This window comes from Rhodnius prolixus, unplaced genomic scaffold (assembly GCF_049639745.1).
Source record: "Rhodnius prolixus isolate KJV_2025 unplaced genomic scaffold, Rpr scaffold_6, whole genome shotgun sequence".
Classification (NCBI taxonomy): Eukaryota; Metazoa; Arthropoda; class Insecta; order Hemiptera; family Reduviidae; genus Rhodnius; species Rhodnius prolixus.
In genome coordinates this window covers 38,353,137-38,366,485 of record NW_027411634.1, presented here as the reverse complement: position 1 = coordinate 38,366,485, position 13,349 = coordinate 38,353,137, and the positions used below count along the sequence as shown (strand labels likewise).

At 35.9% G+C, this 13,349-nt stretch overlaps 1 protein-coding gene across 6 annotated transcripts in view; it reads right to left on the bottom strand.

The window, feature by feature from the left end:
- Positions 1-13,349, bottom strand: part of wge (BAH domain and coiled-coil containing protein winged eye) — a 205,445-nt gene that overhangs the window by 174,578 nt on the left and 17,518 nt on the right. The window lies entirely within an intron of this gene.

Genomic DNA, 13,349 nt, shown 5'->3' with positions numbered 1-13,349 from the left:
TACGTACATATTCTCGCATACACAACACAACATACCCAGTGGCGACATAAGTACCCCATGTTATCACACCTGTTTACACAATATAAACCATAGTCTCTCTCGCTCTCACCTTCCATAATGATCATTAACATAACCATAATTTCTAGCCTTGTAATGGGATAAACATCTGTAACAACGCCAACAACATTCACTTGAACAAACACGGCAACGGTAACTTCCTCTTGATTATTTGGGAAGACGGAACTAATGCGGTCGTGACAATTTTTTTCCGATATCAAGTACTCACAACAGAAGTACAACGTTTTGAGATCTTAGTGAGATCATCCGATTGATAACATAACAACCAAAATTTCCGGAACAGAAAATGGAAGTACAACTTTTGTGCTAAACAAAAAAATGGCAAAAATTCAAAGTTGGCAGGTACAGTCTAAGAAGGGATGACCGTTAGGGGTGGCAAAAGGGTTGCAGGTACAGTCGAACCTCGATAATTCGAATTTTTCGATCATTCAAACTCTACAGCTGCTAACTTCGGTAAATCGAAAAAATTCAGTGTATTTAGATACGCTCGATAACTCGAAATCCTTTTCTTAACAACAGGGGGAGAGAAGGCTCTATAATTCGAACGAGGCCACCTTCCCCTCTTTATAATTCGAATTTTCCCTAGTAATGTTTACTTCTCATTTTCCGCTTTTTGTCCATTTCCTGCGTAATGTTTCCCTCCTTTCAGCCCAGTTTATCTTTTCCATTCTCTTTCTTAGTTTGTCACGATGGGAAGTACGTCTCCCTTACTGTGTCCGACAAAAAGAAAAATTATCGCGGCCGTGGAAAGTGGTTCGAAAAGAAAAAGATATCGCCAAAACTTTCAATATTCCACCATCAACGCTTTCTACAATTCTAAGTCACTGACTAAGTCAAGCCACATTGAAACAAAAAACTGTTCTTCATTTTTTTAATTAGGTACATATGTATATTATTATTTATTGAAATGTTAATACATATGTAATTTTTTTGTTCTTTTTTGTCGTTTTCATTATTTTTACTTTTTTACTTGAGGCTATATATGTCTAAAACTTAGGTAAGCTCATACGTATTTTCAATATACGTATGTACATACATATGTACATAATAAAAACTCTTAATAATTCGAATTTTTTTCCCCCTTCTTGATAATTCAAACTTCTTGATAATTCGAAATCTCGATAATTCGAATTTTTCTTGTAGTCCCTTGGATTTCGATTTATCGAGAGTCGACTGTATTTATAGTCTGCAAGTGAGATGGAAACATAAATCGAATTCGATTAAATCGATTTCTCTACACCCAAACTGATTAATCTGCACCACTGATATTGGAATGACGAAAGCCTGAAACCAATCAGGTGTACCAAAATAAACAACACAAGCTATGGCGGTTAAAATCAACAACATTATTACACAAAGATGGAAATCGTATATACTTTACAGAAATGACACTTTTCTACAGAAAACTCAACTCGACGGAAAAGTTTCGAGAAAAGTTATAGTTCTGTAGGTAATATATTTAAGGAACAACGGAAGTTGAAAGAGATTTCCTCCTGGAGTTGTTCTTATCAATAAAATTGTACTTCCTGTTGGACTTTTAACTACTTCCGCCGCTTTTCACCGTAGCACCCGCTTTTGAGTCATATTTTAGGTGAAAAATTTGAATTTTGCAGGAATATTAAATACTTTTTGGGAAAAATCAATTACGGAGTTTTTTTTTTTTTTTGACTTGTTTTTCAAATAATTAACAAAAAAAAATCAATTAATAAAAGGGAAATAAAATACCAAAAACAGGAAAACTCAAAATTAGTAAATTTAGCTCATAATTTTGGTACGAGATTTTTAAAGTTCATTTCATTTTAAAACGCAAGGGGGGTTTGTGGGTCTACCTTACAAACTCAACTCTCCTAAACTTGGCACCTAATCGATGCGCCTACTCACCTTACACCACTGTAGTGAGAGAGACATTTGGTCTGCTTTAAATTTGGTACCAACAACCGGATACTGTTCGAACGTAACTTGAAATAAATAAACTATAAATGGAAATTCCTAGTTAAAATAATTCTCCACTATTACATTTTTTCCTTTTAATTTAATTAACAAAAAAAAAGAAGCAGTTTCGAAACATATTCTAGTTACACAAAACACACAAAAAAAACCTTGTTTCCGACTTAAATCGGGTCTCGAAACAAACAATTCCTAGATTAAAAGCTCTTGTTTTCCTTCATCTCAAATTTTCTTGCAGTAGGAAAAAACAAAAATAGAGCAAACGTTTACTGCAGTGATGCAGAAATCGTGTCTGATGAAAATTCTCAACCCGGTAGTAACTTTTCACTCAAAGGATTGTCCATTTTCTCGGAAATGGCTCCCCAGGGATTACTGAAAACTTGAATGTATTCATTTCATTCACACTGATCTTGAGTTTGGGCAGTTCTCAGGACAGGGTTGGAAAAAGCTTTCTTGTTAAGTTCGATTTTAGTGTTACATATGGTTTTGCTAAGTATACGAGGTGTGGCTATTAAATAACGAAACTGATGCTGTTACAGAAGAACTATGGCATGCGCCAAATCCTAACGACCGACAGCTGTGCAGCGTAAAGCCTTCTCTTTCGATTGTGCAGCGTCTCAAGTGTTTGTAAAGAAATCTGTCTGACTGAAATAGTCGTTTGGGTAAGTTGGTGTTAGTTTCGTTTTGCCGAAAACATCGATACTACACATGTAGTAGAGCAACGAATTGTCGTGAAATTTCACATCAAAACTTGAGATAAAACCGCTACTGAAACTTCATCTTTTATTAAAAGAAGTTTTTGGTGATGAATGTTAATCACGTGCGCAAGTTTTTGAGTGGTTCAAGCGTTTCCAAGATGGCCGAGAAGACGTCGGAGATGATGACCGCCTGGGTCGCGCCCTTTCACGTCCAAAACGGATGAAAATATACGATTATAATTAGTCAACATTACTACCGGTCAGGTGCTTGCTCAACTCTGGTGAAAGAGTAAGGAAAAAAACGAACCGATTTGTGGAAGAACAAGTCATCATGGGTTCCCCATCAAGACAACGCGCCGCGGCTCACACTGCATTGTCTGTCGCAAGACGTTTCTAGCCAAGTACAAACATCCCAGTTTCTAGGCCAACCGCCTTATTCGCCTGACCTGGCCTCATGTGACTTTTATCTAATCCCCCAAAGTTAAATCTGCATTAAAAGGAGAACACGATTTCAGTCCGTTGAAGCTGTGAAAGAAAAAGCGGCATGCGTCATGCAGGAGCTCAAAGAAAAAGACTTCCAGCACTGTTTCGAACAATGGTCAATTCGCATGGAGCGTTGTAGGGGTAGAGGAGGGGTGTATATTGAAGGTGATAATAACTAAATATGTATAAATTTAAAATGAAATTTTATAGCAATAGTCTCGTTATTTAATAGCCACACCTCGTATAATTGTTAAAAAGAATTAAGTATAACGGAAATGGTCGTAATTTGAAGAAATTTTATTGGTTAGAATCTTCGAAAAGTCGTGCGAGTGATTGCACCAGATTATCAAAAAATATTTCGTTTTTTTTGGGGGGGCCCCAAAAAGTTTTCATATTTACATTTCAAATTTATATAGTCACCATAAATTGCTTTCCCCCAGCACCGAGAAATAGCACCATGCTATAAAACTTTAAAGCGCTCGCCCAGCGTAATAAATTTCACAAATGAACCAAGATAAAATATTACGTCATTACCGGGCGGCCCTGTGTGCGTTCCAATATAAGGAATACTTCATTATGATCTAATACACAGTATTTTAACATTAAAGGGCCTAAACAGCATAAAGTGTGTAATATAAGCTCGAGTAAGCAGCATTAAATGTGTCCTTTATTGAAGCTTATAAGCCGGATGCGGGCAGAAACATTAATGTGAAGTTGTAGAAATCCTGAATGCTGCACCAGCGTCACTCCGTCTCTCTCTAAATGCATTTTGAATGCAACTACCTTAGAATGTGATTTTGTTTGAATGAATGTTCACAATTTCGTTCAGTTAATATTCAGCAAAATTCGTCTTATTCTATTAAATTAAATAAAGAAAGTTTTAAGTACCAACTTTGCCGATTGCAAGTACTCATTACGAAAAAACTTGATCTGTAACACTAATTCGAAACATTTTCATGGAATACTTTATTAAAGTCACTTCAGAGGAACGGAAGTTTGATTTGAAAGCATATTCCTCAATCGGAAGTATCACTTACAGCGCGGATTTTTCTCACTTTAGCCGTCGTAGTACGCATGTAGTGAAGACGAAATCTCTTGCGAGAAGGAAAAATACCAAAGGCACCTTCCGACGATCTTTCGGGTGTGTGGGGCTCGACCCACTAAAAAATCCTCTCTCCCTTCAGGCGTAAAATGTTCATCCCGGAACCGCCAAACAGCATTACTTCGGGATGGCGCCTCGTAAACTTGGCTTTCCTTCTTTTTATTGGCTCTTCAATTATACTCTGCAATTATTCCAGATCCTTTCCTTTTTCTTATTAGGATCCTCCTTACCATGGAAGAGACCTGCGCCCAAGCTTCCTCATCTTCCAGCATCCGTCCGACGATGCTGTCCGTAGTAATCGGACCGGTAACCTCCTGCAATCCTCTTCTTTCCTGTACCCAACGTGTACATTCAAAGTGTGCAGGGCGTCATCCGAGTCCGAGTCTCCGGTAAATGCACGCCTCCAGACGGCCTTTTCCCGATTTTATTAAGGAAACCTGTGAAATATCCGTGGCCAGTAAGGAATTGTGTGAGGTAATAATCCACCTCTCCAAGTTTCCTAACTGCCCAGGTCATCGGGTCCAACAATCAACCTTGCAGTCCATCGTCCATGGTCGTCATTCGCCCACTGATAATGGATGTGAATGAATCGAAACAGGTCGGTGATAGAATCGTTATCCACCAAGCTCTACGGGGACCTCACCACGTTTCTCACTTTACTTTTTACGCACATTAGTAAATAAACGGAAGGAATAGTTTTCGTGTAGATTTTCGATTTTGAATTTTCAGCGGAAGTATCTGTTCTAAGGTCCGCAGAATCCGGAAAAGTGTTTTCCAAAAATCTTTTTTTTTTACATTTTTAAAATTCATTACGATCGCAACACTTTAAATTATCTTATATTTTAATAATTAAAATAAAAAAAAAAATACGTCATAATATTTTACATTTAAATGATTATAAAAGAAAAACTCTATTCTAAAATAATAAGAGTTTTTCAAGATTTTCAATTTTTCTTAAAATATTTTCATGTCGCTTTCTATTTACTCTTTTATGCTGATGCACAGAAAGTTGGGAAAATGATGATGCTGTTTATTCTAACTTTCGATTTCAGACAGAATCTGACGACTGACACAGTAAGATTTATTAACGTGTACAACAGCCTCTACTAGATCTGTGGACAATTGCCAACTGGAGCATAACCTGTAACTATGTTAACTTACGTTTAGTTTTAAATCGGGCCCCCCCACAAGAAATGTAAACAATGTCTGTATTTTTTTTAATTCTATTTTTTATTATTTTTAAGTTTTCATGCATTCAAATTTGGAAGAATTTAACAAAAATAACCATGTACAGCATATTTTATTTTGTTAGGCTGTGTCTTCGTGTAGACTCTTCGATTGAACATGGATTCCTTAATTATTTTCACTCTTAAAAATCAAAATAAAGCAAAATTGCCGTCCCCCAGCAACTGTAACTTTTATGAGCCAGCAAAACATCTTGGAATGTGAGATTAATAAATTATTTATAATAAAAATCAAAAATAGAACTAAAAACATAAAATCTGACAATTTTCATAGCTGTTGACTAAAAACAGATCACTGGTGTCTATAAATTAAAAGCGTGTTGGTAATTCTAAGGGTTTATTTAAATTTAGGCACTTATTCTTATTAGGGAATAATTTGCCCATAGTTCTAAAATTGTAGGGCACAACCTAGAGATGCTAATTTAAGATTTACAATGAAAAGAACACTCTCCGTCACCGTATAACCAGGAGACAATCTGCTATTACTACAGACAGGTGGATAGACACAAAATTTTAGTAAGAAGATAACGAAATACCATTGTATTAACAATACAACAGTTTAGGGAACGTTTAGAATAGGACTTGGGTATCATTTGCTACGGAAAAATAGTGGTAGACAAACGCTGCAGCTAAAGGAGACAGTTAGAGGAGGGCTTTTGTGTGTGTGTGTGTGTTTTTGTAGATGACGTAGAAAGATCGTAGGTGGCCATTTTGCGGCAGAGTAGGGGTTAGGATGACAATCTAGAAAGGAAAAAGCATTTCAGCAGAAGACTTCAGGTAAAGGAGTGAGGACAGAGATTATGGTAGATATCTCATGAAGATGGTTGTGAGTCCAGAATATTTCGATGAGAATCAGTCGCAAAGTCTTGAGATATTTTGTTCTTGAAGTGTGTTGTCTTTGGAGTTTTCTTGACCTTTACTTACTTACAACAGATCATACAGCTCTAGAGCTAGACGTCTAGACGTGGTGCAGGCATAACCCTGAGATAACCACTTTGTAGAGAAGAAAAAAAATTTTTTTTTCTTTCTTCTGTACAGTCACCTCTGAGTCTCGAAAGAGAGAGTAAAGGGAATAATAGTCTTGTGGTCCAGTTTACCGGTGTTCACTTTGTCCTGAACGTGTGTAGAGAAGATCAGTTTGTCGCCCAAACTTTAGCCGAGGTCTCACGTTTAGTAAAGAGTATGACATTAGTCTTCTTAATTATTAGAGAACAGCAATCTGTCTGTTTTGTATGCTGTTTCTATTCCACATTTCTGAAATCATACACTTCATCACGATTTAAGCACACTTTAGTAGGGGGAATAAAGCTTAAAAGCCCTTAACTTACTGTTAAAGAGAATTTAACTGCGAAGTGCCAGGGCACAGGAAATCAAGAAACTTCACTGCTTATCAATTATTTAAACATACCTTTATTCAGACACAAAACAAATTATACAGAAAAAAGAAGACCAGCTTGAATAAAAGAAAGAAAAAAAATTAATAAATACATAAAATATAAATAAAAAAGAATAAAGTATTCTAATGAAAACACAGCTGATAATAAATGTAATATTCATGTTCAGAGACATTTCCATAAATATTTTACGCGAACATTTATTTTTACCGTAAACAACCATTTAAAATATATATAAATCAATATGCGTATACACATATACATACTAGCCAACATCCTTCCACTAAAATTTTTACCTCTCTCTCTTACGCCTGATAAAAGGAAGCCCTGCGATCGTATTTCACACCGAAACTACAAGTTTAGAACGCAAAAACTTAAACAGTTGAATTTATTAGAATGTAGCGCACATGTTTTCTATCTGATCAGTTTTTTTCTAGTGTTTTTCAGTTGAGGCACAAGCTGAAGGCTCAACCGAGTCGAGCCTTTATTACGGCTTGAGCCTTCAGAGCTGGAGCCTTATAGCCCTCGAAGCTGGGAGCCGTGAAGCTCAAGTTGGAAGCTCATAAACCTGGAGTTGAAGGCTCAAAAAGTGCAAGCCTTTTTCTTAAGAAATGACGAGTAATCAATGAACGAAGAACATTTTAAAAATTATTGTAAAATACATTAGCTGCTATAACTTGATTTTATTTAAAGAAATGAATTCATTAATTCACAGTTAAGTACAAATAAAATGTTTCATATAAAAAACAAAAAAAGCTCGAGCCTTTTGAGCCGGGCCTTGGAGGCTCACCGAGCTCTCTGTGAGGCTTCAGCTCGAGCTCTCTGACTCGAACCACCCACTGAGCCCTGAGAGCTAGAGCGCTCAAGGCTCGAACCTTATATGGAGGCTCACCGAGCTCTCTGACTCGACCCACCCGCTGAGCCCTGAGAGCTAGAGCGCTCAAGGCTTGAACCTTATATGGAGGCTCACCGAGCTCTCTGTGAGGCTTCAGCTCGAGCTCTCTGACTCGACCCACCCGCTGAGCCCTGAGAGCTAGAGCGCTCAAGGCTCGAACCTTATATGGAGGCTCACCGAGCTCTCTGTGTGGCTTCAGCTCGAGCTCTCTGACTCGACCCACCCGCTGAGCCCTGAGAGCTAGAGCGCTCAAGGCTCGAACCTTATATGGAGGCTCACCGAGCTCTCTGTGTGGCTTCAGCTCGAGCTCTCTGACTCGAACCACCCACTGAGCTCTGAGAGCTCGAGCGCTCAAGGCTCGAACCTTATAGCCTTATAGCTCACAGCTCTTGAACAGCACTAATTTTTTTCGGGTTTTCGCATTCAATTTATCGACTGTCAAAGTCGTTAGTGGCCCCCACATCATTTTTTTTTTTTTTTTAATATTTGTGCTTTGTGACAAAATGTTTGCAATCATTAAAAAACCATTTTTATGAGAAAATCACAGGACAAGTGGAGAAACTATTTCCTATGTAATATGGTATTTCCGGCTCAATACTTTTCGTCTCCAACTATCAAGTCTAATGGCGGGTACGCAAATAGAGTATTTAACACATTACAACATTTCCCTTACAGAGATGTTGGTGGAAGTAAAAAAACCATGGGAACTATAGAATTATCCACAAACCAAATTAAGGTTTTCATCTTTACTGGATCACTTGTTTGATACCCAATAAAAAAAAAAAAACAGATCTAATTGCGTGTTTTTTTAAAAAAATATATAAATATCATTTTCTTATTTAAATTCTTAAGATAACAATGCTTTCTTGAAGCTCATTATTGTTTTAAAAAAAAATACAATAAAAGGCACTTCTTTATCGCTATACAACAGCTGACTATCAAACCCAATGCCTTCTTAATTGCAGTATAATAATATATGTTGCTATTAAACGGGCAGTGGACATATCATGCAACTTTTTTATTCGCTTTATTGTTCTTTATTTTTTCAACTTGTAAGATAAAGCTCAAGATTTATTTTTATTTTTATTTTAGTTCTTTTATTCAAATTAATAAGAAATATTTTCTTTTTACTGTATTTAAGGATAATAATTATTATTTTATAATTAAGTCTTTAAAATGAAGATGTATTTTATGTTTTGATGAAGTGGTTATTAATTTAAAAAAAAGAAAAACGTTACACTTCCGTTGATAATCTTCTAAAGACTTCCGGCGGCAACTTTGACACATACTGGGAATCCAGCACGCTTTATCACTTCCACGTTTCCGGAGATTTAGATCGCTAAGTTGTTAAATTTGGTCCTCTAGTGACATCATCAAATCGAAGTATCGGAAGTTTCAGCTGCTCGCGATACTTCCCCTTTTGAGGTATTTAGTACATACACACACTCTTTAAAAACATTTTTCAGTTGATCTCAAAATGGATATTTCCACGGTGACAGCAAATTGGGCGTTGCTTTGTTGATGTGCGCAAAAAACAAAAGAAACAACAACGTATTTCAAAACAAAATTTTATCACAAATTTCCTGCCTTGGATCAAAATCCATAATTCGCTACGGTAAACGGAAACCTCCCTCAAAAAAACAAGATCTTTCGCAGCATGAGGCCGGTTACTTCAGCATAACCATGCGGATAATATTTAATTTGCCATGTTGTCAGCATCTTATTTATGAACTTAGATAACTTATAAATCAATTGGACAATATTGCAACATAATTCATGGCCTGGTACTGCGGAGAATGAATTCTTATTTATTGCATTGTTGGCTAGACAGTAGAAAAAATCGCTGCTAATGTAATGGAGGGGGGGGGCTCTTCTTTCCCATTTTTCAGGTGATACTCCACGAACTGATACTCCAAAAAATCCTTAATGTCCCCCATTTATAAAGTGATATTAGTTCTAATTACAGGTTCTTTTCAAAAATCCTAAGTATACCATTAATTTCAACTCCATTAACCTGAATTTACTTTCTAAATATAAGTGTGCCGAATACAATAACCTGCTGGTCGTATAACCTCCGAAAACATAGAACCAACCTTTTTTAAGTTGAGCATATAGGTTCCAGTTAATTCCTAAGAATGGGTTTTTGATAATACATACCCTTAAAAAAAAAAGGTTATGTAACGTAAAGAATTACCCTATACGTTTGTGCCAAGTTCCAGGGTTTCGATACTGTTGTCTTACCCTAAGAAATCGCGATAAAACTGCGAAGAGAAAATAAAATATTGCCACATTATCCTGGATTCCTTTAACAAATTGGCTTTTATCGCAATAACATTACAGGAAGGGGGGTTCCCTGATGGAATAGGTTTTTTAAATATATATTTGGGGTTTTGAAAACTACTAATCGTTCATCTTTTTTTCAAAACTACTTCCTGGAAGATTAAAGGCATTTCTGTGAGTGTTTGAGTAGGAGTGCTTCCCTTGAAAGTACCAATTCCAGTGCGATTCTCGGTCTAATATGTAATGATAAAGAAACTAATTTGCAGCTAAAAATCTAAACTTGAAGAAAATTTCAAAATCGAAAATGTCTCTTAAACGTAATATTTCTTTTTTCAACGATCCGTATCCGGTTTTTCGTAAAACGCCTACCGCGGTTTACTCTAGATGCTACACATATTATGTAGATCATCAATTGATCAAAATTCGGAAAATTTCTTTTTAAGGATGGATTTTCATCCATCCTAAAAAATTCCACACTTGTGCGATATGCAGTTTAAGGCCTTGGGCACACAGAAAGCGGTCTGTCGCGGCGTACAACGATCTCCGACCGAAGCGGTCAGGCGGTCTAATTGTATTACACAATGTTGCATCATCTCTGTCAAACAGAACGCGGTCTACCGCCGGCGGGCTAGTCTTTAAAGGCGACGACAAGCGATCTGGTTGAACAAAGTTACAGATTTCAACGTGACCGCCTGCCTTGCCACCTAGTAAGTACCAAATAAAGATTCCAATCTTAAGAAACTTTATTACTCATTTTTTATTTCATTCTCGCGATATACGGAAATACTAGAAGAACCTATCTTCATGTGACTGCAGTTCAATACACAAGCGGTGGTATTCCTCTAATTGTGCTCTCTTTCTTTTGCACCCTACTTTGCCTTTTCTTCTTTTTGCTTTGCAAAGCTAATAGCAGAAGGAGTTGTTCTTCATCAGAGCTCATACTCAATATACAAAAATTTAAAACAAAGAACAAGAAAACGCACTACTACTCCTCAAGAAGAAAGCCATCAAACTGGACCGCTCTAACAAAAGAATCGCGTCCTGTGCGACGTCTCCATAGACATGCAGCCAGCCGCGACAACCGCTGGCTGGATCGCTGCCCCCGCGACAGACCGCTTTCTGTGTGTGCCCAACACCTTAGATTCTAAATAATGTTATTGATAATTTTTACTAACAAATTCAAACCACCATCCAAACTGCAGAATTTCAACCAATAAGAATAATTATTAAAACAGATCACCACATGTCCGGTAATCAGCTGTCGGCATTGACGCTAGAATATAGTACTATAATATAACAACTGTAATTCATAATAATTTCTGAACATTTAATATATGAATAATTATTTAAAAAATAATAAATAATATATTTAATTACCTCAGAGAATAAATTAAAATACATAAAATAACTAATAAGTACTTTAGTAATAATTAAAATTACTGTAATTTTGATCAGTAAGATAATAATATATAACTTAATACTTCAATCAATGGAATGTTCGTAAAATTGACCAATTAAATAAGCATTCGTACAACAATTTTTCATTGCCTTCAAATTTTAAAGAGAAAGTTCAAGATAATGAGCAGTTTAAAAAAAAAGGGCGAAGAGATTAAGCAATTCTTCGATAGAAATCATTTCGTGTATCAGGGAATCCTCAGAGGGCCGACAATGCCGGAAACACCGAAGAACATTTGGTTATTACCAAATTAAAAAATAAATAATTTCCGTTAAGGAGATCCTGTATCTTTTAAAGAAATAAGAGGACAAAAAAATGTGATAAAAAAAACAAGTAGCTAAGGATACTATAATTGAAACCAATTAGATTTTAATTACCAAGTAATTTTTTTCTTCTTTCTAAAACAACTATAACACTTTAATTAAAGGTTACAGTCTTTTAAGTTAAAGAAGGCGAGAAGAAAAATGCTAACATAAGCTGCGTTAGTTTTCATTCAGCGGGAAAAAAAAGCGCTAATAATTTCACCACTTATTCGTATTAAACAAAAAAACCTCGAAATACAACCAAAATCACTTAACTGTTAAAATAACACTTCCGGGTACGTTAACGGAACTTACAACTTGAAAATTAAATTCGAAGTTGCTGCGATTTTTCGTTTTTGACAGACATACAAACATACTGAATATATATAAACAAATAAAATAAACAAAAACCATTTGTAGGCTCCGGTAACCTTAAAAAAGGAAATTTCCGGTCAATACCTAAAATTTGATATACTCTTCTTCCTGTGTCCACACATCAATTTCTAAATATCTCGGGAAAATCGAAAATATGTATTTTTACTGGAAATGTAAATAAAGTAAAGTAAATAAAGTAATTGCCTATTTTTTTCAGGCGAGCTTTACGTCCAAATACCTAATTAGGTGCCGTGGACGGAGGCGACTAGCAAACATACTTTACTGTAAATTCCTCATATTAACCATTAAATAAAAACCAAGGCCTAGACTAGTACCGCAATACATCTTAGCTTTGCGGGTCTAGTCAAAAAACCTCCTAACATACTTTACTATAAATTTCTCATATTAACCATTAAATAAAATCCAAGGCCTAGACCAGTAAGTACCGCAATACATCTTCTAGCCTATACCCGCTCGGCTACCGTGGCGCCTACTGGAAATGTACGTACCAGGAATTTTTTTTTTTTTAAAGAATCGCGCCTCTTACAGCGAACTATTCTGTGAATGGAAAAGGGTTTGTCTGTAACAAGAGAACTCTGACCGGAAGCCGGTAATGCATTGGAAAATGGTTCTGGACGCCAGAGGAAAACTCAGAAGTTGACGTGCTTTAAATTTAAATCAAAAAAGTAATAATGATAAAGTAAAAAAAATGCAGTTTTTTACACTTTACAAAGATCAAACTAATTATTTCGGCGTAAGTATCGATTCTAGTATTTTGGCTGGACGCCAACGTTAAATAAAAAAAAAAATACAAAATTAAAACGTAATATACAAAGAAGTATAAAAATACTGAAGTATAAAAATAAAAAAAATACAAAAAAAAAAATAAAGCAGGCCAAGGTCTACGACAGCAATATTAATACAAACTTCAATATAAAAAAAAAATCCATTGTGAGCTAATTCCATTTTCTCCCTGAAGAGTGAGCTGGCGAAATAATCCGTCATGGCTTTTCATATTGATTTACCATAATATAATATAATAATAAAAATAATCCCCCAGAGTTTGTTAACAGTAAAAATAAGCCCATTTTTTTT